This window comes from Pogonomyrmex barbatus, unplaced genomic scaffold (genome assembly GCF_055798465.1).
Source record: "Pogonomyrmex barbatus isolate J1 unplaced genomic scaffold, ASM5579846v1 scaffold32, whole genome shotgun sequence".
Lineage (NCBI taxonomy): Eukaryota > Metazoa > Arthropoda > Insecta > Hymenoptera > Formicidae > Pogonomyrmex > Pogonomyrmex barbatus.
Window position 1 is genome coordinate 1 of NW_028297130.1, and position 21,348 is coordinate 21,348.

Sequence of the window (21,348 nt, forward strand, 5' to 3'; positions counted from 1 at the left end):
TGTTGGCGGCCCCAAATAATTTTTTATACTTACCCTTATTTAGTTTAATTTTGTCGGGGCCGCCCACGAACGAACATGTCGAGTCCACGGGAAGTCCTTATTAATTACCCGCTCCCTGCGACCTATAGATGCCCACGGTGCTGGCTGAGCGAGTCGGCACCGTCGCGGGTAAAGGGGGAGTATTGCGACTCGGGGCACTTATTAAAACATTTGCGGAAATGCCACCCCGGAGACACGGTGTGGTACGCGTGTGGCGTGTGCGGCCTCAGGGGCACGGGACATTACCCGCTGAGGACGGTGAAAGCGCACTATGAGGCCGAGCACGCCCAGTCTCCGCGGGTGGACGCCCCGGGTCCGAGCACTCGCGGAACCGATGTGAATAGTGGCAGTGACGGTGAAAGCGGTGTGACGCGTGAAACCAGTGCGGCGAGCGCGACTGCGCGATCGACGGCGGCGGCCGACGGACTGACGCGGCGCAGGGCCGCTGATCCGCGGCCACCCAGATTGCGCCCCACCGCCACCCCATCGCCAACAGCAGTGCCAACACCACCGGCCAATGAGACGTCCCCCTCATACGCGGCCGTAACAGCGGGCACAACGGTGACGAGGAGGTCGTCGCCGGTCACCAGCGGTGCCCGCGGAACGGCCGCCATCAGGAAAGCCGCGCCCCGCCTATCACCAACGTCCGGAGGAGGAGGAGCCGCTGCGAGGAGAACGACGAGGACGACGACCGCCGCTTCAACAAGTAAGTGTCGAGTGTTGTCGGTAGATAAAGTAGACGCGCCCATCCGTATGGCCACCACTACCGGCGCGGCGCCCGCGGTGCCCAGTGCATCGCGGTCGACCGCGCGCGGCCAGCCAACCACAGCGCGGCCCGCGGTGCGAGGGGCACCGCGAGCGAGCACGCGCGTGGTGGCCAAACCGCCGCCCGCGGCAAGGTCGACGCGCGTCCCCTCCCAAACTCCATCACCATCCGGAGCATCCAGCGACGCCAACTCCAGCGGCGAATTATTCGCGTTTGGGAGGGGAGCAGCGAGGAAAGAGGCCGCCCGTGGCCCGCAGCCCACCTCAACAGGCACGGGCGGCAGGCGTGTCGACCGAGAAGAGCGGCTCCGCGCCTAGGCTGAGACCATCCCCCCCTGTCCTCCGCAAGAGGGTGGTTCACTCGCCACCCTTGAGCGGAGGAACACCCACGTTCGGCGGTGAGGGGGGGCCACGCAACATGAGCCTGCAGCGATCACCCGGCATAACACCACCGGTGGCCAGGACTTCCCCACCGGTGGTTACGAGGACGCCACCGCCGACTACATCCGCGGCGGTGGCAGAGGTAGCGGCAACAACAGCAGCAGCGATCAGCCGGGTGATCGCGGTCTCAGCCGAGAAGATCGCGGAGATAGCGCGGCGGGAGATGGGCGGCGTGACGTCGCGGAGCGCGGGGGGACCTGTACAGCGAACACCCCCGGAGAGACCCCCCGCGCGGGTCCCCAGCCTGCCGCTGAACACCCGCGGCAGTCCAACGGGGACCCCACCGTGGGCCACGCCATCGGCCTACCCCGCGACGTCCATACCGGCAACGCTGACGACATGCACGGTGACGACGTCGGTGTGCGGCGGACCGGTGATGTCCGCCGGTTCCGCCGCCGGGGAGTGGCACACACCAGCCGTACGCCACTCCCCTCCCCAGCCAGCGAGGGGAACGTCACCGTGCACGGCGGTCGTGCGAAGGACGCCCCCAATCGCGCCAACACCACCATCGGCCGAGGGGGCAGCAGCAGCGAGGCGGCAGCGGGGTGCGGCCATCGAAACGCCACCACCAGCGACCAGCGAGGGGGTCCAGCTGGGTGGCGAGTGGAGAGTGCAACTGGGGAGAAGAGCGTTGAGGCGCCGCTCGAGCGGCAGTTCCGTCGGCTCCGTGTCGCCGGCGACATCGGGGCCGCGTGAGTCGCGAGTCACACCGCCACCAGCGCCGGCGGTAGATGGAAACAACAACGCGAGGACGGCCCACAAGTCTCCACAACCCACAAGTGAGGCGGCAGCTCATCGCGGGACATCGCTGGCGGAGCGCGAGGGAGATACCCGGGACGGTACTGGAGATGAGGTGAGTGCCGTACATCCGTGTGCTCCCGTGAATGTCCGCGGTGTAATGGCTCGGCGACGCGCACGAGCGTCCGTCGTGGCGCCCCGTGAGGAAGGCGGGGCGTCTCCGGCCTCTGTCGGTGGAAGGGGGGGTGGGCGACGAGGTCGCGAGCCGCGACTCGCCGACGTCGCGGGCGGTCAGCCGTCGCGCCGCCAACCGGCGCCTGTTCCCGCAGCGATGCGGGTCAGGCGTGAGCGGTTGGCTGCGCGCGACGAGCTGGCCGCCCGGGCGCCGGCGGTCGCTACGCGCGCCGAACTGGAGGCGTTCGCGACGGAAGTCGCGGCGTTCTTCGGGGAGGTCGTCGCGGACAGGGCTCGCGGCGCCGCCGCCGATTCCCAAGGACGTCCAGCTCGGTCGCGTGAGGCGGGGTCGCGGCGGGGGGCGAGGGGGGGTGTCGGTCCGGAGGGAGAGGGCGCCAGTGGCGAGGGGTCGGTACCGGCCGGCCCCTCTGCGTCGGGAGAAGCACGCGGGGACTGGGTGCGTGAGGCCAAGCGCTTGCAGGCGCTCTACAGGGCGAATCGCCGCAAGGCGGTGCGAGAGGTGCTCCAGGGGCCTGCCGACTCGTGCCAGGTGCCGAGACGTCAGGTTCAGGAGTACTTCGAGCGCCTGTACCGCGGCGAGGAGTTCCTGGCGGGCTCCGGCGTGGAAGCCGAGCGCACTGACCCCTCGGGTTCGCGCGAGGAGTTCGCGTATCTCCTGGATCCCTTCACGGAGCGAGAGGTGGACCGTCGGCTCCGGCGTATGAACAACTCTGCGCCGGGTCCCGACGGCGTCACCTACCGTGACCTCCGTGGGGCGGATCCGGGTGCGCGGCTCCTCACAGCAATTTGTAATTGCTGCTTGCGGCTCGAGGCAGTCCCCGCGTCCTGGAAGACCTCCAGCACGATACTTGTGCACAAGAAAGGAGACCGGGGCATGCTGGAGAACTGGCGCCCTCTCGCTTTGGGAGACACCGTCCCCAAGCTCTTCGCCGCGATTCTCGCCGATCGTCTGACCGACTGGGCGGTCGCCAACCGCCGACTTAGTCCCGCCCAGAAGGGCTTCCTGAGGGACGAGGGATGCTTCGAGCACAATTTCGTCCTTCAGGAGGCCCTGACTGACGCGAGGAGGAGCCGGAGGCAGGCGGTCGTCGCGTGGCTGGACCTATCCAACGCGTTTGGATCGATCCCGCACGCGACGATCCGCCGTGCTCTGGCTGGAGCGGCGGTGCCTAAGGGCCTCATAAACATATGGGGCTCGATGTACGACGGCTGCACTACGCGTGTGCGCACCGCCGAGGGATTCACCGCGCCCATCCCCATACGCTCCGGAGTACGCCAGGGTTGTCCGCTAAGCCCTATTATTTTTGACCTCGCGATCGACTCGGTGCTGCGTGCAGCCACCGATGTCGACGCGGGGTACAATATGTTTAATAACAGGTTTAGTGTGTTGGCTTACGCGGACGACATTGCACTCCTGACAGAGACTCCGGAGAGTATGAGGAGACTGCTCAACGCAGTGGAGACTGAAGCGGCGTCGGTGGGTTTGCGGTTCAACCCTGCCAAATGCGCCACCCTGCACATCGGCACGGGTGGTTGCGGCAGGGTTCTGCCGACGTCGTTCAGCATCCAGGGCCAACCGGTGCGTCATCTGGCAGAGGGTGAGCCTTACACCCACCTCGGTGTTCCGACGGGATTCTCGGTCGACCAGACACCCTACGCCACCATCGGGGACCTCCTCTCGGACGTTCGCGCGGTGGATCGCGCCCTCCTCGCCCCGTGGCAGAAATGTGACATACTCGGGACCTTCATCCTACCGCGCCTAGATTTTCTGCTGCGGGGAGCCAGTGTGGAGAAGCGTCCCCTCACGGCCGCGGATCTCGCGATTCGAAGATTCGCGAAGTCCTGGCTGAATCTCCCCCAGCGTGCCAGCGCGGAGGGGGTCTACATGCCCCCGCGATGGGGGGGGTGTGGACTCCTTCCGTTGGCTGACCTGGCGGACGTCCTGTCGGTGGCACACGCCTTCCGTATGCTTACGGCTGGCGATGCCACCGTCAGGCGTCTCGCCTGGGAATCACTGACGGGGGTGGTTCAGCGCAGGACCGGCCACGCCCCTGATTGCGAGACGATCGCCGCCTTCCTTTCTGGCTCGCAGGAGGGAAGGCTGAGGGGCGGAGGGGAGAAATCCCTCTGGTCGAGGGCGCGGAATGCCGCGCGGAGGCTGTCCGAGCGGTTGTCTCTGCGGTGGCGGTGGGTGCCGGAGACCGAGGAAATGATCGTGGAGTGCCGAGGACCCAGAGGTGCCGCGGTTAAGATCCCGCCTGGAGCGCGTAACCAGGTGGTGAATCGGTTGCGCTCAGCTGTAGCCGAGCACTACGCGGAGCGATTGCTCAGGAAACCCGACCAAGGTAAGGTCTTCGAGGTGTCGTCGCGAGTGCCAGTGAGCAATCACTTCGTTCGCGGCGGCAGCTTCACCCGCTTCGCCGACTGGCGCTTTATTCATCGAGCGCGTCTCGATGTCCTTCCCCTCAACGGCGCGCGGCGTTGGGGGGACGGCGATAGGCGCTGTCGGCGATGCGGGGAGGTATCGGAGACCTTACCACATGTGCTCGGTCACTGCGGCGTCCATGCTGCCGCAATACAGCTGAGGCACAATGCCGTATTGCACCGCCTCTGGAAGGCTTGCCGTCTGCCGGGCGACAAACGGGTCAACCAGCGGATTGAGGGCATCGACGGGGAACTTGGTGAGCTACGGCCTGATCTCGTGATCAGGCACGAGCTCTCCAAGAGTGTCGTCATATGCGACGTCACGGTGCCTTTCGAAAACCGCTGGATGTCTTTCGAGGAAGCCAGGGGGAGGAAAATCGCCAAGTACTCTCCCCTGGCTGAGGAGCTCCAGCGGCGGGGGTACCGTGTCCTCGTGACGGCCTTCGTCGTCGGTGCTCTCGGGTCGTGGGATCCGAGAAACGAGGCTGTCCTGAGGGTGCTGCGGATTGGCGGTCCGTATGCCTCTATGATGCGGCGGTTGATCGTCTCGGATACCATCCGCTGGTCGAGGGACATTTATGTGGAGCACGTGTCCGGCGTCCGCCAGTACCAAGCTCCCTCTCGCCCCGCTGGTGATGGGATGCTCGCGACGCCGCCTCGGGCCGTCCGCCGGCGCTGGGCCGCCACGGAAGAAGTTGCGACGCGATGCGTATCGCCGTGAGTGTGAATGTCGCGTAACTTATTTTTGTCCTCGTCTTGGCCCCCCTTTTTATCCAAGCGGGCAGGAGCGGCCGATGTCCACATCTCTGTATTATAGTTCATCTTTTAATCTTTAAGCTCAATCTATTATTATTTATATGTATTCTTTTTATTTTATTACTATATTATTTTATTATTTTATTACGTTATTATTCTGTTATTTTCTTATTATCTTGTTATTTTTTTCGTGAGATGTGGTCGGGCCTCCTGCCCGCCTCTCATTAGTGTCTGGACACCGTTTTATTTTCCTATACATATATTTTTATTGCCTGGACTGTATGTTTTTATCTTCTGTTTCCCTGTATTGTTATCTATTCTTTTTTATTTATTTATTTTTATTTATTATCTATTTATTTGTAGTTATTTTCATTATTACCTTATTTATTTATATTTATTTTATCTTGCTCTTTTTTCTGTGGGGCCATGAATGTTCGAGTGTGTGTGCCGCGTGAATCATATTGTATTTTAAGCGAGGATGAATGTGTCGCGTTGACTTTGTCTATTTTACTTATTAAGTACTGCCGCGCGCGCGCCCTCGGGGTCTTTTATCGTTTAACTTTCTTATCTGTGATACACCCCGAGGGCCGCCAAGTATTGTTAATTGCGTCATCCCCCCAGCATGCGAGCTGGGGGGATAGTCTAGTTTCTATTTTGCGCACGCTGGCGGGGAGCGACCCCGCCAGCTAAATTAGTTACAGTGCCCCAAGGCGGGGGGGGCAATTGTCCCCCGCCCATATATTATTTAAGTCTGCGCGCGGCCTAGCCGCTTATCTTTGTATCCACCCCGGAGGGTGTGATGCCCTCCGGGGAACATTAGTTAAAATAAAGGTGTGCTAATCTGTTCTTATCAGCTTAATATCTGATACAGTCTCCATAGGAGACTCAGAATATTAAACTGATTTTTGAGACCTGGCGGGTGCACGGAGCTTGCTCCGACCCTGCCGCGGGTCGGCTCCGCATTGCAGTACCGTGGAGTTCGGCCCAGTGCACGGGGAAAAGCGCATTTTAATTAGTATTATCGCTTTTAATTATCCCAGAGCACCGGCCAGGTCGCAAGAATCGGTAAACCCGCGAAATCGGTGTTTTCTGTGAAGTGCGCGCGTTCTGAGTCTCCCGGGCCCTCGGTGCGTCATCCAGTGGGTAAGCAGGACTACTCCACGTCATCGGGTAAGTACTTGGTCCATCGGCTCACTTAGTATATCATAAGACTGGTCACATCGCAGAATTTTATCTGAAAAAACGGCAAAATTAATTTCGCGAAACTTCTCTCTCCGGCCGCTCTTAGCACGTTCTGACGCGACTATGTATATGTTCTTTGTTTTATATTTTACTGTATTGACCATATTTTAACTATTAACTTATTTATTTATTCATTTTAAACATCTGACATAATTTTGTATATGGTTGCAAGTGCTGAGAGAGTACGTTGAGTGCCGCGCATGACTTGTGTTTCACGCCGATTATTGCTTATTTTAATTCGTTTGACCATACTTTTATTTAATTTATATTTATTTTATATTTTATACAATTGACTATCGAAAGTGTCGTAAGTCATTGTTTATTAATCGTTAAATGCTAAAAGTGAAACACATGTACACCTGTCACCCTGAAGAGTCATGCCCGTTATTAGTATAAGAATGTGCCGTTGATGTATTAATTTATTCATTGCAATTGTTTAATAAATTCATGTCCAGTGTTCTCTGTTATATCCGTTATTTATTTACTTATTTATCCATCTATTTAATTATTTATTAGTAGAATGCGGTGTGATACAGTCTGTGATACATAGGTTAGACAGCAGCAGTGACAGCTATACATACTTAAATTGATAAATTTATATTTAATCTAAATAATTTATAACACATTACTCATGTCACTGGCTTCAATTAATTGTCGCTAAGCCAACTGTCTAACCACAAACTCATTTTACATTAAATATCACATATGGTGAGCATCTCACTTTGGCTGCGTTGAGTGAGTCGATGGCCAGTACTGCCACATATGCATGGGCCCATATATATAAATAAGTGCTGCAGGCGTTTGCATTCCTCTCCGCGCGTAGAATAGGCTGCTGCAGTCGCTCCACATTGCACTGCACTCCAGACTGATTGCACTATATTGTCCAGCATCTCACTGTGGCAGCTGTCGAGAAAGAATTTCATGTAACATAAACTCTCACTTTGTGCATTAAAATATATATTAAATTGGATTATTGGCAGGCATCATTGTGCTCGTTATCAATGATTGGATGGCCACTGCACAATAAAAGTCAAATCACTATCAATTCTGTATATATATATATAAGACTGTAGTATATGAAGTGTCAGACTGAGTGATAGGTTAGGTGTCAGGTATGGTTCTGGATGTGGTGAGAATTCTGCTGAAGTCGTGTTTTTGTATATTAATTTACTAGTATTTAAAATCTTTAATCTAACTATATACAATTTATCACTATTCTCTAATAAATAACACGAATTCTATATACATAGATACACACAGCGCAGCTGTCATCGATGCAGTAGCCTGTGTGATTTATTAGCAATAATTCTCGGTATTCGTTCCATTGTCCATCTGCTAGTCGTTCCATCGTTGTGTTGTTGGTCTATTTATTTATTTATTTATCTATTTTATTTATTTTATTTATATATTTATTATTTTATCCACATGACATCTGTAATAGAAATTTCATCAATATGACGCAACACAGCCGACTATTATACAAACTGACACATAACCATTTTATACTTACCATCGTTTTATTCACCTGACATTCCATTATTTATTTATCTATTTTATTCCTCTGACGGTGCAGTGGCTGGATGCACATGTATCAATCCGCATAACCTGCAAGCAGTGTCACAGTGAGATCGCATATAAGACTGAATATTAATATTAAAATAACTGAAATACTTAGCTGGACGGAGCGGCTGCCTGTTAATTAAATAATTATTATATTACGTAGTGCACGCAGCGTGCGGAGGGTGTAACCTGCAGCGCGCGGAGACGGTCAGTGTTGGGCCTACACTCCACGTGCGGCATTTACATTATCACTTGTACGTGTATATACGGCCGGCCGACTATCCACGATACCCGTGGCCGGCCGTTGTTAACTATTAAACAATATTCACTGCACTCGCACTGCACCGCTGTCACTCGCGCGTATTTACTTCTTGCGACGCGTACTGCGCGGTTCGCTAGAGTGGCAGCACGCAGTGCGAGTTTAAGCCGCACGTGGCGCCGCCTGCCTTAAGCCGCGTTCTCGTGTCACATAGTGATAAAGGCGGGCGGTGAAAGTCCGGCGTGGGGACTATATATTACTGCTATTTAGAGGCCCGCGAGCATTAATATCATATTTTTGAACGCCCTCGCGCCATATTAAATTACCTAGTTACTTTTAGTAACTTTTTCAAACGGCGCGAGGGGCTTAAGGATTTTATATATTCCGCGTGAACAAATCACGCGGAATCGAAATTAATTATTGAATTCCGAGCTCGCGGGCAGATTTCCATTGAAATTTTACTCCCCAGCCGGGCAGTCTTGGCTCGGGGAATTAGTTAGGTCTAGTTTGTAAGTCGAGTGTGCGTGTGCGCGATTGGCCGAGAAGCGATTTCGCGTTTTTGTTTACCGCGTCGCAACTTCGAGTTAGTTCGCGCGTGCGCAGTGGTAGTGACGGTATCCGCGAGTGCCACCAATAGTTTTTAGACTTCTCGTGGACGGTGTTGGCGGCCCCAAATAATTTTTTATACTTACCCTTATTTAGTTTAATTTTGTCGGGGCCGCCCACGAACGAACATGTCGAGTCCACGGGAAGTCCTTATTAATTATCCGCTCCCCGCGACCTACAGATGCCCACGGTGCTGGCTAAGCGAGTCGGCACCGTCGCGGGTAAAGAGGGAGTATTGCGACTCGGGGCACTTATTAAAACATTTGCGGAAATGCCACCCCGGAGACACGGTGTGGTACGCGTGTGGCGTGTGCGGCCTCAGGGGCACGGGACATTACCCGCTGAGGACGGTGAAAGCGCACTATGAGGCCGAGCACGCCCAGTCTCCGCGGGTGGACGCCCCGGGTCCGAGCACTCGCGGAACCGATGTGAATAGTGGCAGTGACGGTGAAAGTGGTGTGACGCGTGAAACCAGTGCGGCGAGCGCGACTGCGCGATCGACGGCGGCGGCCGACGGACTGACGCGGCGCAGGGCCGCTGATCCGCGGCCACCCAGATTGCGCCCCACCGCCACCCCATCGCCAACAGCAGTGCCAACACCACCGGCCAATGAGACGTCCCCCTCATACGCGGCCGTAACAGCGGGCACAACGGTGACGAGGAGGTCGTCGCCGGTCACCAGCGGTGCCCGCGGAGCGGCCGCCATCAGGAAAGCCGCGCCCCGCCTATCACCAACGTCCGGAGGAGGAGGAGCCGCTGCGAGGAGAACGACGAGGACGACGACCGCCGCTTCAACAAGAAAGTGTCGAGTGTTGTCGGTAGATAAAGTAGACGCGCCCATCCGTATGGCCACCACTACCGGCGCGGCGCCCGCGGTGCCCAGTGCATCGCGGTCGACCGCGCGCGGCCAGCCAACCACAGCGCGGCCCGCGGTGCGAGGGGCACCGCGAGCGAGCACGCGCGTGGTGGCCAAACCGCCGCCCGCGGCAAGGTCGACGCGCGTCCCCTCCCAAACTCCATCACCATCCGGAGCATCCAGCGACGCCAACTCCAGCGGCGAATTATTCGCGTTTGGGAGGGGAGCAGCGAGGAAGAGGCCGCCCGTGGCCCGCAGCCCACCTCAACAGGCACGGGCGGCAGGCGTGTGGACCGAGAAGAGCGGCTCCGCGCCTAGGCTGAGACCATCCCCCCCTGTCCTCCGCAAGAGGGTGGTTCACTCGCCACCCTTGAGCGGAGGAACACCCACGTTCGGCGGTGAGGGGGGGCCACGCAACATGAGCCTGCAGCGATCACCCGGCATAACACCACCGGTGGCCAGGACTTCCCCACCGGTGGTTACGAGGACGCCACCGCCGACTACATCCGCGGCGGTGGCAGAGGTAGCGGCAACAACAGCAGCAGCGATCAGCCGGGTGATCGCGGTCTCAGCCGAGAAGATCGCGGAGATAGCGCGGCGGGAGATGGGCGGCGTGACGTCGCGGAGCGCGGGGGGACCTGTACAGCGAACACCCCCGGAGAGACCCCCCGCGCGGGTCCCCAGCCTGCCGCTGAACACCCGCGGCAGTCCAACGGGGACCCCACCGTGGGCCACGCCATCGGCCTACCCCGCGACGTCCATACCGGCAACGCTGACGACATGCACGGTGACGACGTCGGTGTGCGGCGGACCGGTGATGTCCGCCGGTTCCGCCGCCGGGGAGTGGCACACACCAGCCGTACGCCACTCCCCTCCCCAGCCAGCGAGGGGAACGTCACCGTGCACGGCGGTCGTGCGAAGGACGCCCCCAATCGCGCCAACACCATCATCGGCCGAGGGGGCAGCAGCAGCGAGGCGGCAGCGGGGTGCGGCCATCGAAACGCCACCACCAGCGACCAGCGAGGGGGTCCAGCTGGGTGGCGAGTGGAGAGTGCAACTGGGGAGAAGAGCGTTGAGGCGCCGCTCGAGCGGCAGTTCCGTCGGCTCCGTGTCGCCGGCGACATCGGGGCCGCGTGAGTCGCGAGTCACACCGCCACCAGCGCCGGCGGTAGATGGAAACAACAACGCGAGGACGGCCCACAAGTCTCCACAACCCACAAGTGAGGCGGCGGCTCATCGCGGGACATCGCTGGCGGAGCGCGAGGGAGATACCCGGGACGGTACTGGAGATGAGGTGAGTGCCGTACATCCGTGTGCTCCCGTGAATGTCCGCGGTGTAATGGCTCGGCGACGCGCACGAGCGTCCGTCGTGGCGCCCCGTGAGGAAGGCGGGGCGTCTCCGGCCTCTGTCGGTGGAAGGGGGGGTGGGCGACGAGGTCGCGAGCCGCGACTCGCCGACGTCGCGGGCGGTCAGCCGTCGCGCCGCCAACCGGCGCCTGTTCCCGCAGCGATGCGGGTCAGGCGTGAGCGGTTGGCTGCGCGCGACGAGCTGGCCGCCCGGGCGCCGGCGGTCGCTACGCGCGCCGAACTGGAGGCGTTCGCGACGGAAGTCGCGGCGTTCTTCGGGGAGGTCGTCGCGGACAGGGCTCGCGGCGCCGCCGCCGATTCCCAAGGATGTCCAGCTCGGTCGCGTGAGGCGGGGTCGCGGCGGGGGGCGAGGGGGGGGTGTCGGTCCGGAGGGAGAGGGCGCCGGTGGCGAGGGGTCGGTACCGGCCGGCCCCTCTGCGTCGGGAGAAGCACGCGGGGACTGGGTGCGTGAGGCCAAGCGCTTGCAGGCGCTCTACAGGGCGAATCGCCGCAAGGCGGTGCGAGAGGTGCTCCAGGGGCCTGCCGACTCGTGCCAGGTGCCGAGACGTCAGGTTCAGGAGTACTTCGAGCGCCTGTACCGCGGCGAGGAGTTCCTGGCGGGCTCCGGCGTGGAAGCCGAGCGCACTGACCCCTCGGGTTCGCGCGAGGAGTTCGCGTATCTCCTGGATCCCTTCACGGAGCGAGAGGTGGACCGTCGGCTCCGGCGTATGAACAACTCTGCGCCGGGTCCCGACGGCGTCACCTACCGTGACCTCCGTGGGGCGGATCCGGGTACGCGGCTCCTCACAGCAATTTGTAATTGCTGCTTGCGGCTCGAGGCGGTCCCCGCGTCCTGGAAGACCTCCAGCACGATACTTGTGCACAAGAAAGGAGACCGGGGCATGCTGGAGAACTGGCGCCCTCTCGCTTTGGGAGACACCGTCCCCAAGCTCTTCGCCGCGATTCTCGCCGATCGTCTGACCGACTGGGCGGTCGCCAACCGCCGACTTAGTCCCGCCCAGAAGGGCTTCCTGAGGGACGAGGGATGCTTCGAGCACAATTTCGTCCTTCAGGAGGCCCTGACTGACGCGAGGAGGAGCCGGAGGCAGGCGGTCGTCGCGTGGCTGGACCTATCCAACGCGTTTGGATCGATCCCGCACGCGACGATCCGCCGTGCTCTGGCTGGAGCGGCGGTGCCTAAGGGCCTCATAAACATATGGGGCTCGATGTACGACGGCTGCACTACGCGTGTGCGCACCGCCGAGGGATTCACCGCGCCCATCCCCATACGCTCCGGAGTACGCCAGGGTTGTCCGCTAAGCCCTATTATTTTTGACCTCGCGATCGACTCGGTGCTGCGTGCAGCCACCGATGTCGACGCGGGGTACAATATGTTTAATAACAGGTTTAGTGTGTTGGCTTACGCGGACGACATTGCACTCCTGACAGAGACTCCGGAGAGTATGAGGAGACTGCTCAACGCAGTGGAGGCTGAAGCGGCGTCGGTGGGTTTGCGGTTCAACCCTGCCAAATGCGCCACCCTGCACATCGGCACGGGTGGTTGCGGCAGGGTTCTGCCGACGTCGTTCAGCATCCAGGGCCAACCGGTGCGTCATCTGGCAGAGGGTGAGCCTTACACCCACCTCGGTGTTCCGACGGGATTCTCGGTCGACCAGACACCCTACGCCACCATCGGGGACCTCCTCTCGGACGTTCGCGCGGTGGATCGCGCCCTCCTCGCCCCGTGGCAGAAATGTGACATACTCGGGACCTTCATCCTACCGCGCCTAGATTTTCTGCTGCGGGGAGCCAGTGTGGAGAAGCGTCCCCTCACGGCCGCGGATCTCGCGATTCGAAGATTCGCGAAGTCCTGGCTGAATCTCCCCCAGCGTGCCGGCGCGGAGGGGGTCTACATGCCCCCGCGATGGGGGGGGTGTGGACTCCTTCCGTTGGCTGACCTGGCGGACGTCCTGTCGGTGGCGCACGCCTTCCGTATGCTTACGGCTGGCGATGCCACCGTCAGGCGTCTCGCCTGGGAATCACTGACGGGGGTGGTTCAGCGCAGGACCGGCCACGCCCCTGATTGCGAGACGATCGCCGCCTTCCTTTCTGGCTCGCAGGAGGGAAGGCTGAGGGGCGGAGGGGAGAAATCCCTCTGGTCGAGGGCGCGGAATGCCGCGCGAAGGCTGTCCGAGCGGTTGTCTCTGCGGTGGCGGTGGGTGCCGGAGACCGAGGAGATGATCGTGGAGTGCCGAGGACCCAGAGGTGCCGCGGTAAAGATCCCACCTGGAGCGCGTAACCAGGTGGTGAATCGGTTGCGCTCAGCTGTAGCCGAGCACTACGCGGAGCGTTTGCTCAGGAAACCCGACCAAGGTAAGGTCTTCGAGGTGTCGTCGCGAGCGCCAGTGAGCAATCACTTCGTTCGCGGCGGCAGCTTCACCCGCTTCGCCGACTGGCGCTTCATACATCGAGCGCGTCTCGATGTCCTTCCCCTCAACGGCGCGCGGCGTTGGGGGGACGGCGATAAGCGCTGTCGGCGATGCGGGGAGGTATCGGAGACCTTACCACATGTGCTCGGTCACTGCGGCGTCCATGCTGCCGCAATACAGCTGAGGCACAATGCCGTATTGCACCGCCTCTGGAAGGCTTGCCGTCTGCCGGGCGACAAACGGGTCAACCAGCGGATTGAGGGCATCGACGGGGAACTTGGCGAGCTACGGCCTGATCTCGTGATCAGGCACGAGCTCTCCAAGAGTGTCGTCATATGCGACGTCACGGTGCCTTTCGAAAACCGCTGGATGTCTTTCGAGGAAGCCAGGGGGAGGAAAATCGCCAAGTACTCCCCCCTGGCTGAGGAGCTCCAGCGGCGGGGGTACCGTGTCCTCGTGACGGCCTTCGTCGTCGGTGCTCTCGGGTCGTGGGATCCGAGAAACGAGGCTGTCCTGAGGGTGCTGCGGATTGGCGGTCCGTATGCCTCTATGATGCGGCGGTTGATCGTCTCGGATACCATCCGCTGGTCGAGGGACATTTATGTGGAGCACGTGTCCGGCGTCCGCCAGTACCAAGCTCCCTCTCGCCCCGCTGGTGATGGGATGCTCGCGACGCCGCCTCGGGCCGTCCGCCGGCGCTGGGCCGCCACCGAAGAAGTTGCGACGCGTCGCGTATCGCCGTGAGTGTGAATGTCGCGTAATTTATTCTTGTCTTCGTCTTGGCCCCCTTTTTATCCAAGCGGGCAGGAGTGACTGATGTCCACATCTCCATATTATAGTTTATTTTTTTTTAATTATTATTTGCATGTGTTCTTTTTCTTTTTATTTTCATTATTTTATTATTTTATTAGTTTATTATTTTAATATCCTATTATTGTTTTTCTTTTCTATGAGATATGTGGACAGGCCTCCTGCCCGCCTCTTATTAGTATCCGGACACTATTTTATTTTTTCTTGTATATACATTTTATTGCCTGGACCGCATGTTTTTATGTTCTGTTTCGTTGTATTGTTATTTATTCCCTTTTAGTTATTTATTTATTTCTATTTATTATTTATTTATTTATTTATCTATTTATTTTCTATTTATTTTTATTTTATTTATTTATACTTATCTTATCCTGTTTTTTTTTCTGTGGGGCCATGAATGTTCGAGTGTGCGTGCCGCGGGAACCTTATTGTATTTTAAGCGAGTGTGAGTGTGCCGCGTTGACAATTGTATGTTTTAATTTATTTATTATTGCCGCGCGCGCGCCCTCGGGGTCTTTTATTTTGTAACTTATCTATCTGTGATACACCCCGAGGGCCGCCAAGTATTGTTAATGGCGTCATCCCCCCAGCATGCGAGCTGGGGGGATTATTTAATGTTATTTTGCGCACGCTGGCGGGGAGCGACCCCGCCAGCCACAGTAGTTTTAGTGCCCACAAGGCGGGGGGGGCTATTGTCCCCCGCCAATATAGTATTTTAATTTTGCGCGCGGCCTAGCCGCTTTTCTTTCTTTGTATCTACCCCGGGGGGTGTGATGCCTCCCGGGGAACATTATTTAAAATAAAAGTGTGCTAATCTGTTCTTATCAGCTTAATATCTGATACAGTCTCCATAGGAGACTCAGAATATTAAACTGATTTTTGAGACCTGGCGGGTGCACGGAGCTTGCTCCGACCCTGCCGCGGGTCGGCTCCGCATTGCAGTACCGTGGAGTTCGGCCCAGTGCACGGGGAAAAGAGCATTTTATTCTTTTCTATCGCATTCGATTACCCCAGAGCACGAGCCAGGTCTCAATAATCGGTAAATCCGCGAAATCGGTGTTTTTGGTGAAGTGCGCGTGTTCTGAGTCTCCCGGGCCCTCGGTGCGTCATCCAGTGGGTAAGCCGGATTATTCCACGTCATCGGGTAAGTACTTGGTCCATCGGCTCACTTAGTGTATCATAAGACTGGTCGCATCGCAGAATTTTACCTGAAAAACGGCATAAAATTATTTTCGCGAAACTTCTCTCTCCGGCCGCTCTTAGCACGTTCTGACGCGACTATTTATATGTTCTTTGTTTTATATTTTACTGTATTGACCATATTTTAACTATTAACTTATTTATTTATTCATTTTAAACATCTGACATAATTTTGTATATAGTTGCAAGTGCTGAGAGATGTACGTTGAGTGCCGCGCATGACTCATATTTCACAATTTTTACCATCTTGACTTGTCTCCCGGTTAATTTATTTATTTATTTATTCTTATTTTATATAATCGATTATTGAATCAATTTTAACTATTGCACGTGAGACTCGTTAATTTTGAAATTAAAACACAAATGTACTTGCCACCTTGATGAGTCATGCTAGATATTGTTATATAGAATGTGCCGTTAATCTAATTTAATTTAATTTAATTTATTGAGATCGTTAAATGAATTCATGTCCAGTGTTCTCTGTTATATCCGTTATTTATTTATCTATGTATTTATTCATTTATTTAATTATTTATTACCAGATTGCGGTGTGATACAGTCCGTGACACATATAGGTTAGACAGCGGCAGTGACAGTTGTACATATCTATGTTAATCTAATAACTTTGTAATGTAATATACACGTCACTTGCTCCATTTTATTGTTTTTCAAGTTAACTGTCTAACCATACACTCTTTTTACAATAATTATTATATGTAGTGAGCACCTCACTTTGGCTGCGCAGAGTGGGTCGATGACCAGTACTGCCACATATGCATGGGCCCATATAATTAGTGCTGCAGGCGTTTGCATTCCTCTCCGCGTACAGAATAGGCTGCTGCAGTCGCTCCACATTGCACTGCACTCCAGACTGATTGCACTATATTGTCCAGCATCTCACTGTGGCAGCTGTCGAGAAAGAATATCAGATAGTATAACTCTAACTATATATATTAAAATATATACATAAATAGCATAATTGGCATTGTTATAATCATTGCAGTTAACGGTATGAAAAACGGAAATCATTATCAATTTTGTATATATATATATAAACTGTAATACATGAAGTGTCAGATTGAGTGATAGGTTAGGTGTCAGATGTGGATCTAGATGTGGTGAGGATCTGCTAAAATTACATGTTTGCTTATATCAATTTACTAGTTTCTAAAATCCTTAACTTATTTATATACAATTTATCTTAATAGTTCAATAATAATACACATCTTATATACATATATACACACAGCGCAGTTCACATCGATGCAATAGTTAATGTAATTTCTTGGCAATAATTCTCGTCACTTGTCTCGTTGTCCATCTGCTAGTCGTCCCATCGTTGTGTTGCTGGTCTGTTTATCTATTTATCTATCTATTTTATTTATTCTATCTATATATTTATTATTTTATCCACATGACATCTGTAATAGAAAATTTTATTAATATGACGCAACACAGCAGACTATTATAAAGACTGACACATAACCATTGTATACTTACCATCGTTTTATTCACCTGACATTCTATTATTTATTATTTTTATACATCTGACGGTGCAGTGACATGATACATGTATATATTAATCCGCTCGCATAACCTGAAAGCAGTGTCACGGTGAGATCACATATACATAGGACTGATTACTAATAATAAAATAATTGAAATACTTAGCTGGACGGAGCGGCTGCCTATTAACTAATTAATTATTATAATACGTAGTGCACGCAGCGTGCGGAGGGTGCAACCTGCAGCGCGCGGAGACAATCAGTGTTGGGCCTACACTCCACGTGCGGCATTTAAATATCGCTTCCTCGTGTTGATACGGCCGGCCGACTATCCACGATACCCGTGGCCGGCCGTTATTAATTAATTAAATAACATTCACTGCACTCGCACTGCACCGCTGTCACTCGCGCGTATTTACTTCCTGCGACGCGTACTGTGCGGTTCGCTAGAGTGGCAGCACGCAGTGCGAGTTTAAGCCGCACGTGGCGCCGCCTGCCTTAAGCCACGTTCTCGTGTTACATAGTGATAAAGGCGGGCGGTGAAAGTCCGGCGTGGGGACGACATATTTTGGCTATTTAGAGGCCCGCGAGCAATAATATCGCATTTTTGAACGCCCTCGCGCCATATTAAATTACCTAGTTACTTTTAGTAACTTTTTCAAACGGCGCGAGGGGCTTAAGGATTTTATATATTCCGCGTGAACAAATCACGCGGAATCGAAATTAATTATTGAATTCCGAGCTCGCGGGCAGATTTCCATTGAAATTTTACTCCCCAGCCGGGCAGTCTTAGCTCGGGGTACTAGTTAGGTTTAGTTTGTAAGTCGAGTGTGCGTGTGCGCGATTGGCCGAGAAGCGATTTCGCGTTTTTGTTTACCGCGTCGCAACTTCGAGTTAGTTCGCGCGTGCGCAGTGGTAGTGACGGTATCCGCGAGTGCCACCAATAGTTTTTAGACTTCTCGTGGACGGTGTTGGCGGCCCCAAATAATTTTTTATACTTACCCTTATTTAGTTTAATTTTGTCGGGGCCGCCCACGAACGAACATGTCGAGTCCACGGGAAGTCCTTATTAATTACCCGCTCCCCGCGACCTACAGATGCCCACGGTGCTGGCTAAGCGAGTCGGCACCGTCGCGGGTAAAGGGGGAGTATTGCGACTCGGGGCACTTATTAAAACATTTGCGGAAATGCCACCCCGGAGACACGGTGTGGTACGCGTGTGGCGTGTGCGGCCTCAGGGGCACGGGACATTACCCGCTGAGGACGGTGAAAGCGCACTATGAGGCCGAGCACGCCCAGTCTCCGCGGGTGGACGCCCCGGGTCCGAGCACTCGCGGAACCGATGTGAATAGTGGCAGTGACGGTGAAAGCGGTGTGACGCGTGAAACTAGTGCGGCGAGCGCGACTGCGCGATCGACGGCGGCGGCCGACGGACTGACGCGGCGCAGGGCCGCTGATCCGCGGCCACCCAGATTGCGCTCCACCGCCACCCCATCGCCAACAACAGTGCCAGCACCATCGGCCAACGAGACGTCCCCCTCATACGCGGCCGTAACAGCGGGCACAACGGCGACGAAGAGGTCGTCGCCGGTGACCAGCGGTGCCCGCGGAGCGGCCGCCACAAGGAGAGCCGCGCCCCGCCTATCACCAACATCCGGAGGAGGAGCCGCCGCGAGGAGGACAACGAGGACGACGACCGCCGCTTCAACAAGTAAGTGTCGAGTGTTGTCGGTAAATAGAGAAGACGCGCCCATCCGTATGGCCACCACCACCGGCGCGGCGCCCGCGGTGCCCAGTGCATCGCGGTCGACCGCGCGCGGCCAGCCAACCACAGCGCGGCCCGCGGTGCGAGGGGCACCGCGAGCGAGCACGCGCGTGGTGGCCAAACCGCCGCCCGCGGCAAGGTCGACGCGCGTCCCCTCCCAAACTCCATCACCACCCGGAGCATCCAGCGACGCCAACTCCAGCGGCGAATTATTCGCGTTTGGGAGGGGAGCAGCGAGGAAGAGGCCGCCCGTGGCCCGCAGCCCACCTCAACAGGCACGGGCGGCAGGCGTGTCGACCGAGAAGAGCGGCTCCGCGCCTAGGCTGAGACCATCCCCCCCTGTCCTCCGCAAGAGGGTGGTTCACTCGCCACCCTTGAGCGGAGGAACACCCACGTTCGGCGGTGAGGGGGGGCCACGCAACATGAGCCTGCAGCGATCACCCGGCATAACGCCACCGGTGGCCAGGACTTCCCCACCGGTGGTGACGAGGACGCCACCGCCGACTACATCCGCGGCGGTGGCAGAGGTAGCGGCAACAACAGCAGCAGCGATCAGCCGGGTGATCGCGGTCTCAGCCGAGAAGATCGCGGAGATAGCGCGGCGGGAGATGGGCGGCGTGACGTCGCGGAGCGCGGGGGGACCTGTACAGCGAACACCCTCGGAGAGACCCCCCGCGCGGGTCCCCAGCCTGCCGCAGAACACCCGCGGCAGTCCAACGGGGACCCCGCCGTGGGCCACGCCATCGGCCTACCCCGCGACGTCCATACCGGCAACGCTGACGACATGCACGGTGACGACGTCGGTGTGCGGCGGACCGGTGATGTCCGCCGGTTCCGCCGCCGGGGAGTGGCACACACCAGCCGTACGCCACTCCCCTCCCCAGCCAGCGAGGGGAACGTCACTGTGCACGGCGGTCGTGCGAAGGACGCCCCCAATCGCGCCAACACCACCATCGGCCGAGGAGGCAGCAGCAGCGAGGCGGCAGCGGGGTGCGGCCGTCGCAGCGCCACCACCAGCGACCAGCGAGGGGGTCCAGCTGGGTGGCGAGTGGAGAGTGCAACTGGGGAGAAGAGCGTTGAGGCGCCGCTCGAGCGGCAGTTCCGTCGGCTCCGTGTCGCCGGCGACATCGGGGCCGCGTGAGTCGCGAGTCACACCGCCACCAGCGCCGGCGGTAGATGGAAACAACAACGCGAGGACGGCCCACAAGTCTCTACAACCCACAAGTGAGGCGGCAGCTCATCGCGGGACATCGCTGGCGGGGCGCGAGGGAGATACCCGGGACGGTACTGGAGATGAGGTGAGTGCCGTGCATCCGTGTGCTCCCGTGAATGTCCGCGGTGTAATGGCTCGGCGACGCGCACGAGCGTCCGTCGTGGCGCCCCGTGAGGAAGGCGGGGCGTCTCCGGCCTCTGTCGGTGGAAGGGGGGGTGGGCGACGAGGTCGCGAGCCGCGACTCGCCGACGTCGCGGGCGGTCAGCCGTCGCGCCGCCAACCGGCGCCTGTTCCCGCAGCGATGCGGGTCAGGCGTGAGCGGTTGGCTGCGCGCGACGAGCTGGCCGCCCGGGCGCCGGCGGTCGCTACGCGCGCCGAACTGGAGGCGTTCGCGACGGAAGTCGCGGCGTTCTTCGGGGAGGTCGTCGCGGACAGGGCTCGCGGCGCCGCCGCCGATTCCCAAGGACGTCCAGCTCGGTCGCGTGAGGCGGGGTCGCGGCGGGGGGCGAGGGGGGGTGTCGGTCCGGAGGGAGAGGGCGCCGGTGGCGAGGGGTCGGTACCGACCGGCCCCTCTGCGTCGGGAGAAGCACGCGGGGACTGGGTGCGTGAGGCCAAGCGCTTGCAGGCGCTCTACAGGGCGAATCGCCGCAAGGCGGTGCGAGAGGTGCTCCAGGGGCCTGCCGACTCGTGCCAGGTGCCGAGACGTCAGGTTCAGGAGTACTTCGAGCGCCTGTACCGCGGCGAGGAGTTCCTGGCGGGCTCCGGCGTGGAAGCCGAGCGCACTGACCCCTCGGGTTCGCGCGAGGAGTTCGCGTATCTCCTGGATCCCTTCACGGAGCGAGAGGTGGACCGTCGGCTCCGGCGTATGAACAACTCTGCGCCGGGTCCCGACGGCGTCACCTACCGTGACCTCCGTGGGGCGGATCCGGGTACGCGGCTCCTCACAGCAATTTGTAATTGCTGCTTGCGGCTCGAGGCAGTCCCCGCGTCCTGGAAGACCTCCAGCACGATACTTGTGCACAAGAAAGGAGACCGGGGCATGCTGGAGAACTGGCGCCCTCTCGCTTTGGGAGACACCGTCCCCAAACTCTTCGCCGCGATTCTCGCCGATCGTCTGACCGACTGGGCGGTCGCCAACCACCGACTTAGTCCCGCCCAGAAGGGCTTCCTGAGGGACGAGGGATGCTTCGAGCACAAT

The 21,348-nt window shown here is 57.5% G+C and overlaps 2 long non-coding RNA genes and 2 pseudogenes across 8 annotated transcripts in view; 2 read left to right on the plus strand and 2 right to left on the minus strand.

The window, feature by feature from the left end:
• Positions 1–6,173: 6,173 nt before the first annotated feature.
• On the plus strand, positions 6,174–6,351 carry LOC112552388 (U2 spliceosomal RNA; annotated as a pseudogene).
• A 13-nt stretch (positions 6,352–6,364) lies between these two features.
• On the minus strand, positions 6,365–17,600 carry LOC148935864 (uncharacterized). Of its 6 annotated transcripts, none has more exons than XR_016140030.1 (4): positions 17,183–17,600; positions 7,859–7,963; positions 7,322–7,503; positions 6,365–6,592 (listed from the first exon to the last, which is right to left on the minus strand). It is a non-coding gene; the product is annotated as an uncharacterized LOC148935864 (long non-coding RNA). The 6 variants fall into 6 exon arrangements; XR_016140027.1 differs by having other exon boundaries at positions 7,847–7,963; positions 17,183–17,207; XR_016140026.1 differs by lacking the exon at positions 17,183–17,600 and adding an exon at positions 8,126–8,554 and having other exon boundaries at positions 7,847–7,963.
• LOC112552231 (U2 spliceosomal RNA) lies at positions 15,255–15,434 on the plus strand (annotated as a pseudogene).
• Positions 15,434–21,348, minus strand: part of LOC105433212 (uncharacterized) — a 29,202-nt gene continuing 23,287 nt past the window's right edge. For both annotated transcript variants that reach the window (XR_016140034.1, XR_016140033.1), the window contains exon 4: positions 15,434–15,675. This is a non-coding gene — a long non-coding RNA (uncharacterized LOC105433212). The remainder of the gene's footprint in view (positions 15,676–21,348) is intronic.